This window comes from Schistocerca nitens, chromosome 6 (assembly GCF_023898315.1).
Source record: "Schistocerca nitens isolate TAMUIC-IGC-003100 chromosome 6, iqSchNite1.1, whole genome shotgun sequence".
NCBI lineage: Eukaryota > Metazoa > Arthropoda > Insecta > Orthoptera > Acrididae > Schistocerca > Schistocerca nitens.
Genome location: NC_064619.1, coordinates 678,313,851 through 678,330,107, shown reverse-complemented (window position 1 = coordinate 678,330,107; position 16,257 = coordinate 678,313,851). Strand labels below are relative to the sequence as shown.

General features: G+C 42.9%; 1 protein-coding gene across 2 annotated transcripts in view; it reads right to left on the bottom strand.

The window, feature by feature from the left end:
• The window catches only part of LOC126262440 (UDP-glycosyltransferase UGT5-like), a 174,540-nt gene extending 159,069 nt beyond the window's left edge, over positions 1-15,471 (bottom strand). The window contains exon 1 of one of the 2 annotated variants that reach the window (XM_049959091.1): positions 15,391-15,471. The gene's annotated coding sequence lies outside the window, so the exon portion shown is untranslated. The remainder of the gene's footprint in view (positions 1-15,390) is intronic. The other variant, XM_049959092.1, reaches the window with a different exon arrangement.
• Between the last annotated feature and the right edge of the window lie 786 nt (positions 15,472-16,257).

Sequence of the window (16,257 nt, the reverse complement as noted above, 5' to 3'; positions counted from 1 at the left end):
TGGACGGTGAGCTATTTAAAATTTCATGAGTACAATTAGTATTTTTTTTATTTGTCATAGAATTAGTGAAGTTTGAACTACTCATAAAAATAACGAAGATTCCAGTAACTAAGTAAATTTTTATCTCAACTTTATTTTTATTTGTATGATGTAATGTTTTATTTGTCATGTGGATTGTTGTAAATTTGTATTTGTACGTTACTCCGGATTGTGGAGAGTTCAATAATGCAACAACTGTGTCAATACTTTGGTAAAGTAACAGCGATTGCCTGTCTATTTGAGCTTACCAGAGGCTAAGGTCTCCTCCTGGTTGTTTTGATGACTTGCTACATTTGTTCTAATACAGTTTTCTTAAAAAAATGTTCGGAACTACCCTCGCATTGCATGGATAGGACCGTGCCATTTTTTTCTGCATGGGTAGCCGGTGGTGAAAGGGTACAGTACCGCCCGACATTGAAAATAGGTACAACATTCTTCGTTATTCTTGTCAGAACAACATATTTTTTCTAATAATAACTCAATTTCAATTAATACAGCGAAGTCGGATACCAGTGTGGGAAAGAATGACAATTTATTTATTTAATTGATCACATGTGCACTCCCACAAAATAAATCACTACATCCAGTTTGGTGAGATCTGTGAAAGGAATGAATGTATGGTCGTCTGCTAACCGCAGATAGTGAATGTGAATATATGATCATCTTTGAGACGATCCTTTGGCCACCTTTGGTGGGACCAAAGAGATGAAATGTACCTGAGCTTTGAGGACCTGAAATGTGGCTGACCAATATGGTAGCAAGGTGCTCCCCCACTTCAGCAGAGGTGCGAGAGGACCTGAAGAACGGCCACGTTTCAGCACTCTGCCGCTGGATCTTGTGCTGTTAAGACCTGTCTTAGGTGTGCTCCGTAAAGACAAAGAGTGGAGACATGGTATGCATGTGGAATATTTAAGAGTAGTTTGAAACAATAATTTCTCTATTTCAGGAACTTTTGTGGGGAGAATTAAATGTCAGGCAGGTAATATTAATGGGATCGGAGTAATCTTCGGAAGCGACCAACGGTCACAATGAAACCACGTGTAGCAATAAGTTGAAATACTTCTGTGTGCTTAAGTTAAGCTGAATTACTAGCGTGTGTACTATAAGTTGAAATATTTAAGAAATAGTGTGTGCAGGAATTGAAATTAGAGGCGAGTACTTCCACATGGTGAGTACTGTGTGAGTCTCAATCTGTGTATGAGACAAAGGATAAAGAGAAGTATTCGTCCATGGTATCAGTTGAGGACTCGTGTGTGTGATGATTATGTTCTTAATATTACTTTGCGAGATATGTTTCTGTGTGACGCTTGATTCAAACTATAATACTCTGAGAGAGAAACAAGGTGGGTCAGCCGTCTATCCAGCAACGCCACTTGGCTTGCATTGCACAGGAAGACGTGCATATATCTCCAGAGTTCATAGTAGGAAAGTAGAATTACGAAGTGGGGCAGTGTCGTGTGAAACTGGGACAAATATTAATTGAAGTGGGAAAGCTGAAAGTGATAATGTTGTGACTATTCCCTGTGTTGTATTTCATGTTGTATGTGGTGTATGTCATGTAATTTAAGTATGTGTGGTTTGGATGGGAGAGTAGCAAGGTAGTTTCAGAGGTAGTGGGTATGCATGTTCCTTTTGTACCGCTCGGTCTGGAGGAAAGTTTCGTGATGATGGTTGTGAGAGTTGAAGTGTGAGATATAGCAAAAGATCCACCATCCTATCCAGAAAGTGCACTGTAGCGTTAAACAATTACGAGACCATAAGATAGGGAATCACCAATGTAAAGCCATGCCCACTGGGCGGAATTTCTCATGTGTTATTGTTGTAGGTTATAGAATTTGTGTGTTTAGGTCATAGAATTTATCGGAATAAATAAGATAGTGAAAAGAAAAAGATTGGCGGCCTTTTCCTTCGAATTGTATGTTGTCATGATATCCAGAATTTATAATGTGTGCGCCATTCATATTCAGCGCGATGGCCACGTGTTGATAAAAGCCGTTAAATAAAAAAAGAAAATGTGTTATTGCCAGTGCGTAGTGAACAGTCAGAGTTCTGTATATTACTGATAGTCAGATGTGCGTTTCCGTTGCGTATTATTCATACAGGAGGATAATTTGTAACTTAATTGTGAGTACAAGAGTTCATGTTACTCGATAAATAAGAATGAATCCACTCGCTTGGCAGACCACTCATCTTGCAGGCCTGTTTACTTGATGCCACAGTATGAGCAAGGCATGTGGGTGCCTCTCAATGGAATCTTCATTTTGGCTTGGCTTCCACTGAAGAGTTTGAGTGGAGAGTAGTGTGTTTGATTTGTTATTCATTTAATTACTGTAAGTTTGTTTATTTAATGGGGAACAAGACATTTAAAGACTGTTGGTATTAACTCCCCTAGTTGCGGAGTGTTGCTAATTCATTCCAAATGGCCTACTACTTATCCAATGGCAAGGCTGTTGATTAGTTGGTTACTGTGGGCACAAATTCACGCTATTTATTTGTTACCGAAATTGTTAAAGTGTCTGTGTCGTGATTCAATCACTAGCTACGTGTTTGAGCTAAACTGATATAAATCTTACATTGCCTCCTTAAAATTTGTTGCCAGCAGAAACGCTTAAGACAACTAAGTTTTGTCACTGCTTATGTTAACCTTTACTGGGAGCAATATTTCATGTAGTTAAATTTTGTCTTAAAATGTGTATTTCTCTGATGTAATAAACGAGTGATAAAAGAAAAAAGCAAAAGGGCCTGGTCCCTCCCATTCTGTCCGGTTTGTAAGCTGTGTCAACCCTGTCGGACCTCCTTTTGCTCGGCGTAATGAAACAATCCGACGTGACATGCGCTCAACAAGTCGCCGGAAGTCCCCGGCAGAAATATGCTGCCTCTATAGCCGTGCATAGCTGCAGACGTGTGGCCGGTGCAGGATTTTGTTGTTCAAATGCATGTGAATTCCTAAGAGACCAAACTGAGGAGATCACTGGTCCCTAGATTTACACACTAGTTAAACTCACACTACGGTAAGGACAACACACACTCCCATGCCCGTGGGACGACTCGAAGCTCCGGCGGGAGGGGCCGCACTCCAGGATTTTGTGCCCGAACTAAACTCTCGATTACGGCTCGTAAATGTTCTATGAAATTCCTGTCGGGCTATCTCAGTGCCCAAATCATTCCGTCGAAGTATTCTGAATGGTACGGTATATTGATAATTTTTATTTATGGACCGTCTGACAGCAACTGAATAAAACACAATTTTAGTGCCATACGCGTTTCGCCTTTATTTTCTGCAAGGCATCATCAGTGGCCTGGAATATGTACATATGTTAGCTATTTTATTTACATTTTTGTAACTGTGTCTATAGATTATAAACAGTTCTAGTGGTTGGTATATCCTATTAAGTAGTAATGTTTTGAACTGTACTTACAGGTTGCGTAGACAGTTTCTTACATATTACGCTCCTGTTGCATTTTTGGTGTTGTTCTTCTTCCTATGAACGCCAATTTGCTGTTTTTTCCACATTCCACAGCACTATGCACTGAACGCTTGTTTTAATGCAATGTTTTGGTTTCTGTTGCCGACTGTCAATTGTTTCTGCCAAAGATTGAATATTACTGCCAACCTTATGAGTGTAACTTTTGAAGTATCTGTGGTCTGTTCGTGTATGCATTTGTGTGTGCGTTTGTGTGTGTGTGTGTGTGTGTGTGTGTGTGTGGGGGGGGGGGGGGGGTGAGTGTTTTTTGGTGTTGTATTAATTTAATTTAATTTAATTTATTTATTTATTTTTGTTTTTGTCCTGTGTATGTGTGTGTGTTTTGGTGTGATATATATATTTTTTGTGCTGTGTGTGTGTGTCTGTCTGTATTTTGGTGTTATGTAATTTTTTTTTGGGTGGGGGGTTTTGTGTGTGTGTGTGTTTTGATATATATATATATATATATATATATATATATATATATATATATATATATATATATATATATATATATATAATGTTATCATTTCCTTTATTAAGTGTAGTAGGGAGCCTGTGCTGATGTGTGTTTGTTCATTTATCATATGTTTGTTTTCTGCTATGGCTTTCTGGATGTGGAAGTTTTCTTGCATTTGTATAAGATGTTTGTCATGGTTGCTTATTCTCATTATTTTCATTTCTTGTTCCATGGTTGTAGGATGATGGTTGTAGTGCTTTAAATGCTCTGCAAATGTGGAATGGTTTGTTTCATACTTCCAACACCTGATATGTTCTTTGTATCTTGTTTCAAAATTCCTGCATGTCATGCCTATGTATACTGCATCACAACTTTGACATTCAAGTTTATATATTCCTGATTGTTGGAATTTGTCCCTCTTGGTAGCTGGCTGGCTTAGGTGTGATTGAAGGGTTTGCCCAGGCTTATATGCTATTTTGAAGCCCTGTCTCTTTAGGATGTTTGCAACTCTGTGTGTTAGTTTATGTGTGTAGGTCATGGTGTACCATCTGGTTCTTTTCTGTGTGGTGTTGTCATTGTGTGTGTTTATTGAGTGTGTTTGTAAGTTTTCAGCTTGTGAGTTCTTTTGTATTGTGGAAATGTTGTGTTTGTTTTTTGTTTGTGTTTTTATTTTTTGATTGAGCCTGTGTACCACATGTGTGTCATACCCATTCCGGTCCATAAATAAAAATTATCAATATACCGTAATATTACACGCAACTGAGGAAGACAGGACTACAAAAGTTGATTCTGAATGGTCTTCAAATCAATCGCGAACAGTTGTGGCCTGGTATCATAGCGCATTGTCATCCATAAACATTAAGTCCGGGAATGGCTGTAAATGATCTCCAAGTTGCCGAACATAACTATTTCCAGTCAATGATCGGTTCAGTTGGACCAGAGCACCCACTCCATTCCATGTAAACACAGCCCACACCATTATGGAACCGCCACCAGCTTGCACAGTGCCCTGTTGACAACTTGACTCCATAGCTTCGCCGGGTCTGCGTCACACTCCAACCCTACCTTTGGCTCTTACCACTTGAAATCGGGGCTCATCTGACCAGACCACGGTTTTACACTCCTCTAGTGTCCAACCCATACGATTACGAGGCCAGGGAGGCACTGCAGGCAATGTCGTGTAGCTAGCAAAGGCCTGGGGTCGGTCGTCTGCTGACATAGCCCATTAAGACCAAATTTCGCCGCAATGTCCTAACGGATACGTTCGTCGTACGCCTCACATTGATATCTGCGGTTATTTCACGCAACATTTCTTACCTGTTAGCAGTGTCAAATCTACACAAACGCCGCTGCTCTCGGTCGTTACGTTGAAACGTTCCCTTGGAAAAATTTGTGAATTACTGTCGCTGATAAACCTCTTACGTTATTTGATTTTCAAACAGATGAGCAAAACTGAACGTAGTCAGACATTTCTCTCTTTACTTATTCTGATCAACACTAAACTGACACAAAATATTTTTAGTGCAACGCAGTCTGACTTTCAATAATCCCTACAAAAGAATGGCCCTGACTAACAATAACGTATACCTTTCACGAATCACTTACCTCACAAAAATCTTCGTTACTCGAACTACTGCTATACAGCGAACGCCAGTACTGCCAGCTAAATAAAAGATTCTAACTACTGAAGGCACTAACTGCTGATAGGCATAGTCATCAAATGAAAGATTTTGATAGACAACAAACAATGTATTTACCTTAATCATGTTCCAAAGTCATCATATATATATATATATATATATATATATATATATCAGTTCATGACATCCAATCTTACAAATTTACTGTCTCTGATGGACACACGTCCAGATCACCCGTTCTCAAAACTCCGCCATCTCTCTCCCCACATCCACCACTGCTGGCGCCTCATCTCCAACTGCGCAACGCTACGCGCTGTTAACAGCCAACTGCCCAACACTACAATAGCAAATTGCAACAATGCAAACCAGCCACAGACTGCACACAGCACAGTCAGTGATTTTCATACAGAGCGCTACGTGGCGTTATCAACATAAAAACCTAAACAGCCTATAAGTGAAGGCCGTCGACCATTGTGTTGGCCAGAAATTTGGTATTCTCAGCACACTCTTGACACCGTGGATCTCGGAATATTGAATTCCCTAACGATTTCCGAAAATGAATTTCTCGTGCCTCTAGATCCAACTATCATTCCGCGTTCAAAGTATGTTAATTTCCGTCGTGCCACCATAATCAGGTCGAAATCTTTTCACATGAGTGCAAATGACAGATTTGCCAATGCGCTGCCCTTTTATACCCTGTGTATGGAATACTACCGCCATCTGTACGTGTGCATATGGCTGTCCCATGACTTTTGTCACCTCTGTGTTACCTGTTTGATCAAATGAAAAGGTGCTTATTAGGAGCTGGTGGCCAGTAGTCACTCACGGTCACTAGGCAGTCCTCAGAGACGCAAAAGTTACAAGAGGAGATTATACTCCCCAAACCACGTATTGGCACAATGCAGGAGCCATGTGAACTTTGCTAATTATCTGGTATCGCGAGACAATGGGCAAACTTGCAATGACTTAGCCAGTCATTTCAGAGACACCACGCGAAATCACGCTGCTTAGTTGTGGAAAGCTGAGGAAACACAACTGCTCTGAGGAGATGCAATTGGCGCCAGTGGAGCTGGACCAGATGGACTGAAAGCAAACCTCGTTCTTCAAAAGCTGGACGAAAACACAGGTCACACCCATATACTAGAAGGGCAGCAACGGTTCTCCACAAAACTACTGTCCAGTATCCTTGACATCAACTTGTTACAGACCCTTAAAACACATGATGAGTTCCTACGTGGCAGCTAGCACTGATTACGAAAACATTTATCTTGTGAAACCAAACTCGTTTGAGATCCTGAACATTATAGGTCAAGGCAGTCATGCAGATGCAGTATTTCTTCATTCCTGAAAAGCATTTGACTTAATGCCACACCTACAATTATTATCGGAAGTTCAATCATGTGGGGTATCGAGTGAAATTATTTCGTGACTGGATGAGGCATTTTTTTATAGGGAGGACGCCACATGTTATCTTTGATGGAGACGGGAGTAGAAGTAACTACGGATGCCCCACGGGACCCTTGCTGTTCATGTTGTATATTAATGACCCTGCAGACACTGTTAACAATAATCTCAGACTTTTTGCGGATGATGCAGTTGCCTATAATAAAGAAGTGTCTGAAAAAAGCTGCACAAATATGCACTCGGGTCTTCATAAGATTTCAAAATGCTACAAATATTGAAATTGTGCATTGAACGCTCAGAAATGTAAAATAGTGAACGTCACAAAACTAAAAACCGTAGTATTTGTGACCACATCATCAACGAGTTGGAACTGGAGTCAGTCAACTCATTCAAACACCCAGCTGTAACAGTTTGTAAGGAGATGAAATGTAATGATCATATAAGCTCAAAGTAGGCAAATCAGGTGGCAGACTTCAGTTGATTCGCACAGTACTAAGGAAGAGCACTTAGTCTACAAAGGAGACTATTTACAAAACACTCGCGCGACTCATTTTATAATATTGCTCAACTTTGTGGGACGTGCACCGAACGTGATCCGCAGAGGGCATTGAACATATACAGAGAAGGGCAGCATGAGTGTCGCAGGTTTGTTTTACATATGGGAGAATGTCAGGGAGATACTGAAGAAACTGAACTGGCTGACATTTTAGAATATATGCAAACTATCCTGGAAATGCATACTTACAAAGTATCAAGCAGCTTTAAATAGTGGAAAGTTTCTATGTCTTATAAGTCCCAGGCAGCAGTATCGTGCTACCAAATCTGAGCGTGCACAATTCCCGTTCATAATAATAGATAAATTATCCTTCTGCTTGGCCGTCACACATAAGGACAGCGCCGACAAGGAAAACCACAACTTGGTAGTATATCTGGTTAAATTTATTTTTTAATGGGTCTTCTGACCAGCAAGATTGTATGTCAATTTTAGGATCGTGAAATGGAAATGAAGGTTGCCTTTACCTGAATTTTATTAAGTACCACAGAAGTTAAAAACGTGTCAAAGGAATAAGATTAATTGAATAATAAATTCAATCAATAAAAATTGACGCTTACACTGTGGGACGTATGGGACATACCAACGTGAAAGGAAGACTGTATGGAGAATGAAACACCAAGGTATCCTTATCTGTGCAGGTCACATATACGAGATAATGGAAACATAATACAAACTGAAATTATATTAGTAACAATAACAGCATACCAGAAACGTAAAGGAAGCGAGCTGCTCAGATTGCAGACCGTGCTATTGAGAACTGCAGAAACTCACATTTCCTCAAGCTCAGCAAAGTGTGCTCAGGTCCTATCTCCTCCGTCGCTCCAACCCTGAACACATCCCCTCCCCCCTCCCAAAAAAAAATTTCCATCTGCCCAACTTCCAACCTTACAAAAATTGAATGTGGAGGGGATATCTCCAAACTATTGCCAATGTGACGGATGAGAAATGTAACAAAAGCTACGAATAATTTGGGAAAGGACAGCAAACTTCCCACTTTTTGTGTACAAGACCCACACTTGACCATCACGAGGTTGGCTCTGGACTGAAGCGGTGTCACATTGATTGGTCGGACTGTGTGCACAATGCGCTTGGTGCGACTACGCAGTCTCATTGGATAAACCAAATTTCTGGAGCGAAACGGAACCGACGCTCCCATGGTAGCCGAGGGGTTTAGCCGTGTCTGGGTATTTGAAGTTAGCGCCGAAAAGCAAAAATGTCGTGTTCGTTATTTGCGGGGCTTCACAACGTGGACATAGCGTTCACCTCCAGCACGTGGACCAACACCGGCCCTACTCATACAATGGCAGCGGGCTCAACAATGCAGGTGCAGGGAGGAGTGCCTGCCGACAAAGGAGGCTGCGACAATGGCCCAGCTGTAACACTAGGAGCGTAATAAGCTGCTTCTTTTAGCGCACATTTCCAGTGTCTACATATGTGATTTTAAAACAGTGGATGAAAAACGAGTTGATATTACATAGCAATCACATAACGAATGTAGAAATATATCATATTGCTCCTGTAGGGATCGTGAGGACAAGATCCGATTAATTACAGCGTGTTTAGAGGCATTAAACAGTCATTTTTCCTGCGCTCCATACGCAAATGGAACTGGAAGAAGCCCTAATAACAGGTACAAGGGGTTGTGCTCTCTGCCATGCACTTCGCAATGTTTCGCTGAGTATAGATGCAGACGTAGGGGTAGGTGTGCTTTTCCGTTAAGCTGTGCTCGGCCGGAGCCGATTTATTTTCCTGTGCGAGTCTCACATTTCTTACATGTTCAGCAGAACGTAGGGGACACAACGCTGCGTCTGAACGTGTAAAATCTTCGAACCCAGGTATATGAAATCGAAGGTTCCTCATTGTTGCTTATGGTCGACATATGGGCCTGATATGATTCCTAGAAAGGGCTTGGTCGATTCCTGCTGTAACTGAACAAACCTGTTGAAAGATGAAGACACGAAGAGTCTTGCACCGGATAGGTTAGTGTGGACAGCTGCATCAATGCAGTCCTTGGACTGAAGACAGCAACAACAACAATAACAACACATCTGCACAGGCAGTGTGGTGGTCAAAAGCTCTTGTGTGCTGTTTATCAACGAAATAAGACATTATCCGATTGAATGAGACATGTGATACTCGTACTTGTTTCTGGAATAATAGTTGGAGCTGGCGAACAACATTTTCGTTGTTGATTTTTCAATCGACGACTGTTTTCCTCCAATTATTTTTTCAATAGTCGGTAGCATATCGATTCCAAAGTTACAAGAAGTACCTGTTACACATATACACCTATACGTGACATTATCCACTTCGTGAAAAAAGTATAAGACAATAAAAAGATGAAAAGCACATAATTCTGGTCGTGAGCAGAAGGAGATTGTCACCATCAATGGTATAAGAGCAGGACATACCCCTACCAACATAATGGAACACCTGTCACAGTTCATAACTTCTTCACATTTCGATTACTGAGTAGTACAAGATGACGGACTACACTTTTATTGGAATGTGTAAAATACACTCCTGGAAATTGAAATAAGAACACCGTGAATTCATTGTCCCAGGAAGGGGAAACTTTATTGACACATTCCTGGGGTCAGATACATCACATGATCACACTGACAGAACCACAGGCACATAGACACAGGCAACAGAGCATGCACAATGTCGGCACTAGTACAGTGTATATCCACCTTTCGCAGCAATGCAGGCTGCTATTCTCCCATGGAGACGATCGTAGAGAAGCTGGATGTAGTCCTGTGGAACGGCTTGCCATGCCATTTCCACCTGGCGCCTCAGTTGGACCAGCGTTCGTGCTGGACGTGCAGACCGCGTGAGACGACGCTTCATCCAGTCCCAAACATGCTCAATGGGGGACAGATCCGGAGATCTTGCTGGCCAGGGTAGTTGACTTACACCTTCTAGAGCACGTTGGGTGGCACGGGATACATGCGGACGTGCATTGTCCTGTTGGAACAGCAAGTTCCCTTGCCGGTCTAGGAATGGTAGAACGATGGGTTCGATGACGGTTTGGATGTACCGTGCACTATTCAGTGTCCCCTCGACGATCACCAGTGGTGTACGGCCAGTGTAGGAGATCGCTCCCCACACCATGATGCCGGGTGTTGGCCCTGTGTGCCTCGGTCGTATGCAGTCCTGATTGTGGCGCTCACCTGCACGGCGCCAAACACGCATACGACCATCATTGGCACCAAGGCAGAAGCGACTCTCATCGCTGAAGACGACACGTCTCCATTCGTCCCTCCATTCACGCCTGTCGCGACACCACTGGAGGCGGGCTGCACGATGTTGGGGCGTGAGCGGAAGACGGCCTAACGGTGTGCGGGACCGTAGCCCAGCTTCATGGAGACGGTTGCGAATGGTCCTCGCCGATACCCCAGGAGCAACAGTGTCCCTAATTTGCTGGGAAGTGGCGGTGCGGTCCCCTACGGCACTGCGTAGGATCCTACGGTCTTGGCGTGCATCCGTGCGTCGCTGCGGTCCGGTCCCAGGTCGACGGGCACGTGCACCTTCCGCCGACCACTGGCGACAACATCGATGTACTGTGGAGACCTCACGCCCCACGTGTTGAGCAATTCGGCGGTACGTCCACCCGGCCTCCCGCATGCCCACTATACGCCCTCGCTCAAAGTCCGTCAACTGTACATACGGTTCACGTCCACGCTGTCGCGGCATGCTACCAGTGTTAAAGACTGCGATGGAGCTCCGTATGCCACGGCAAACTGGCTGACACTGACGGCGGCGGTGCACAAATGCTGCGCAGCTAGCGCCATTCGACGGCCAACACCGCGGTTCCTGGTGTGTCCGCTGTGCCGTGCGTGTGATCATTGCTTGTACAGCCCTCTCGCAGTGTCCGGAGCAAGTATGGTGGGTCTGACACACCGGTGTCAATGTGTTCTTTTTTCCATTTCCAGGAGTGTATTAAATAATACCGAACAAGTGCGAGTAGAATTAGCAATCCTAGGGGTCCGTACAAACTTAATTATGTATTCTATGTTGATAACTATAATAATAATTTGTTGTGCTTTAGTGGCCTGGGGCAAGCCTTTCCATTGAATACCACTTAGGTGACTTGCGTGTCCCTGACCAACCCCAGTTACCCATCCAGGCAAAAGAGACCTACGGTTTAACTTGGAATCCAAACCATGTCTTGTTTCTGACAACTCCCCATATCGTTGAGAGGTGACTTCTTGGTTTCCATGTAGGTATTTTAGCGCTAGACCAGCAGGCCCGACATGTATTTAAATACGACATTGCAGTTCTTGTGTTATTTCGAATCACGATGCAAAGCCCTCTCGACATGCATGCATGTCCAAAGGAAATTTGCATCGTAATTCAGACAACAGAGGCACTACAATAACGTATTTATCGACCAACACCGACTTTCGGGTAAAATGTCTCAGTTTGGGCTACGTCCATACCGCGATACTGCCATACTGCCAACGCGCAGGCGACCAACGGCTTTCTTCAGTCGCAAAAGTCATCGCATGTGGTTGAGGGGCAGCATCCCCATGTCGACTGACGTACCGTTTGGCGACTGGTGTGCGCTCCTTATCAAGACACTGACATTCAGTTTGCAAGGTAACTTACTGTAAATGGGAAGCAAGTATGTCGATCACCTCTTAACGGGATTCACCTTCCAGACACCCCCATAGTATCGCCTGTGATGTTCTGGACACAGAGGAGCATCGGGTGGAGTGCGCATCGGCGATAGGTGTGTCGTTCTTGGTGCGACAGATGCCAGTCTTAATTACACATACGACTCCTCATCATATAGATCCTCTCCTGCTTCTCCTTCCGGATTCGGGATATTTCCCGCAAGCAAAGAGAACTTTGTGAAGTGAAATTGTGGACACTTAGTTTACTACGAGGGTCACTCGAAAAGAAATGCTCACTATTTTATTTTAAATCCATCTTTTATTCTACATGTTTGAAAGTTTTACGATGTGTAGATACATCCTTTAGGAACAATATTTTCATTTCTCCACATAATTTCCATCCCTCTTAACTGCCTTACGCCATATTGGAACCAGCGCCTGTATACCTGCACGGTAAAATTCTGGACCAACCTGTTGGAGCCAGTGTTTGGCAGCGTGCACAAGGGAGTCATTATCTTCAAACTTTGTTCCACGAAGAGAGTCTTTCAGTTTCCCAAAGAGATGACAGTCACATGGAGCCAGGTCAGGACTGTAAGGATGGTGTTTCAGTGTTGTCCATCCCAGTTCACTTCCATGGTTTTTTGACTGACATGTGCCGTGCATTGTCGTGCAACAGCAAAACGTGCTGCTTTTGCCGATGTGGTCGATCACGACTCAGTCGAGCTTGAAGTTTCTTCAGTGTCGTCACACATGCATCAGACTTTATGGCGGTTCCACTTGATATGATGTCCACATGCAAGAGTCCTTCGGAATCGAAAAACACTGAAGCCATAACTTTTCCAGCAGAAGGTGTGGTTTTGATTTTTTTCTATCGGGTGTATTTGCATGATGCCATTCCATTGATTGCCTCCTCGTCTCTGGTGAAAAATGATGGAGCCATGTTTCATCACCTGTCACAATTCCTCCAAGAAATTCATCTCCACCATTCTCGTACTGTTCCAAAAGTACGCTGCATACCATTTTTCTTGTTTCTCTGTGAGCCATTGTCAACATCCTGGGAACCCGCCTGGCACAAACCTTTTTTAACGCCAACACTTTCAGTATTCTACAAACACTTCCTTCCCCTGTCAAAACGTAGCGTGACAATTCGTTCACTGTGATGCGTCTGTCAGCAATCACCAATTCGTTAACTCTCTGCACATTGTCTGGAATGTGTTCAGTATGAGGCCTGCCGCTGCGAGGACAATCGTCAATATTGCCGTACCAGATTTCATCACGTAACCCGCTTGCCCACCGACTAACTGTACTGCGATCGACAGCAGCATCTCCATACACCTTTTTCAACCTCTTGTGAATGTTTCACACTGTCTCGTTTTCACAGCACAGGAATTCTATGACAGCACGTTGCTTCTGACGAACGACAAGTGTAGCAGCGACCTTGAAGACAATGCTGTGACGGCGCCACTCACGGGAACAGGTTGAACTAAATTTGAAAACAAGCGGGAAGAATGTATCTACACACTGTAAAACTTTCAAATATGCAGAATGAAAACTGTTTTTTTTTACAAAAATAGTGTGCATTGTTTACTGACGGCGAGAAAAATATCCTTGACTTTTGGCACATCTTTAATGAACGCCATTGTGCAATTGCCGAGAACACCCAATTACAGGCAATTTTTCTCGAATTTCCTTCGTAATATCTTTCTTAACCCATCCCAGAGTTGGGGTGTTACTGCAATGAGGAGTTGATGTACGGTATTTCCATTCTTAGAACAGGTTATTCTTTGGTCATCGGAATATTTACAAAAAACAACAATAAAAAAAACAAAGTAAATAAAAATAAATAACTGATGTTCTGTATAACTCTACTCCATGTTACCTAAACTTTAATTCTGTCCTGTGGGAGGGAATGGAACATGGTGGCCAGACCTCAGGTTCGACCCCTGCCCACTTTGTCAGCACTCACCCCTTTGGGAGCCAGAAAGGTTCCCTTAAGGAAAAAAATGGTAAGGCGACCGAAAAAAAAGGGCAAGAAAATCGCTCGCGATAAGCGGAAGGCCGGGTTCGATTCCTGGTCTGGCACTAATTTTCACTGCCGTCATTCCTTTCTATAGTTTATGGTTGTCTTTATTGGCAATTTCGAATATATTTAATGTATTTAAATAGTTCATCTATAAGTTTTGGTGAGTGAGTTTACGGATATCAAATTATGTGCCATATATGGTAGTTTCCCTTGGCGGTGTCCATAATTTAAGCTTCTAAGTCAATGCAATTGACTTAGAAGCTTAAATTATGGACCCCGCCAAGGGACCATAGACCTTAGTATTGGATATAAATTTAAACTTGATATCTCTGCCCGGTCCAGAGAAAAAGGGGTGTTAACAGACGGTCGGCCAGACAGAGAAACGGACAGATAACTAAGTGATCCTAGAAGATTTTCATTTTTTAGAGATTGAGTTACGGAATCGTAAAAACGTCCCATTCCGATGAGTTGTATGTTCTTTGAACTATCAAAGCTGGAAACGTATTTATAAGTTCGTCAGACTCTTTACAAGAGGTCTTTAAAAGTACTGTAGTTTCCAGCTGTTACTCGATTGGGTCTTCAGATTGTTTACGCTAAAACTGAATGAAACGAACTTAGATGTTGGTATATATCCATGAAAAGTGGGCAATATTAATTGTATTAATTTCACCGTAAGCATGTAAATTTAATTTCAATAACTGTAATTAAATTTTGTTACATGGACTATCGTCTGAATCCATTTGAAATAAAATAAATAAAAGCACTTTATTGTGTCACGACGTGAAGGAGAGCATGGCAAATGCTAAAATAATACAAACAAGCAATCAAAAATCAAAATTTACATTGCGAAAATGTATAAAAAAGAAGAGTCTTGCTAAATAAAAGTCTTTGCACATTTAGAAATGTCTCGTGAAAAAGGAGTTTTGCGAAAAGAAAGAAGGCTGTTGAGAATTTCTTACAACAAATTTGAGAAATCTAACACTGACATTGAATAATGATGTTTTAGAATTAGCCTCGTGTTACACGCTGTTACCGTCGCGCGCTGTTACCGTCGCGCGTTGAGTTGGAAGTAACGCCCAGATTTCATGTGTAAAACTGTGTACCTAGTATTCTTTCTTTTCTCCTTGCTGATGATCTGTTAATCTGCGGAAGCAAACAACTACAGCTGGCTGTGTTACAACTTACACGAGAGGTGCGTCACGTCACGTCACGTCAGAGGAGAGCTGCAGCGGACGTGGACAGCGTGCGACTCCCACCGGCGCCGAGCTTGAATCTAGTCTTATCAGCTGTCCGGAGATACCAGCCGATACCAGCTGGCAGCTGCCGCCTCATGCCACTGCAGAGCGAAGGTCGACTGGCATGGAGTGAGCTCTGAGCGGAGGGGGCGGAGTTCAACAGCCGGGCAGGAAAACTTCACGCGTTACGGCGCATTATATATCGCGAAGGCCGCGTTCGTAATACCTTCACGGCGCGACCGCCAGTGCAGAAACGAGTTCTCGCACTGGTTGATGATGCGAATTATATTTACGCCGACATTTAGCAAGGCACCTTCGGTGTGTGGTGTAGGGTATTTCTCGTACACCTGTCGTTTTTCACCTTACCCGTTCCATTTTCGAATGGTGGGTATAAACATCTACTGTCTACAAATCTCCGTATGAATTCGAACTCTCCTGTTTTTCTCATTGTGGTCATTTTGCGAGACATACATGAAAAGAATTAGTGTGTTTCCCAACTCTTCTTGGGACGTAAGCTCGCGGAATTTCAACAGAAGTCCTCTCCGTGATGCACAACGGCTCTCTTTCGGCATCTACTAACTGATTTTGTTGTGTCTCTCCCTAAGGCTCTTGCGCTTCCTAAAACTTACCGTGACGAAACTCGTCGCTCATCGTAGGATCTCCTCCAGCTCTTCTATTTATCCAACCTGATAAGGACCCAGACTCATGAGCAACAGCCAAGTGTTTTGTGGGCTCTACTTTCGTCCACAGATTTAATTTTCTTTAGATTCTCCCAGTGAATCTCAGCTTTTCCTACAGTCCGTTTCATATGACCGTC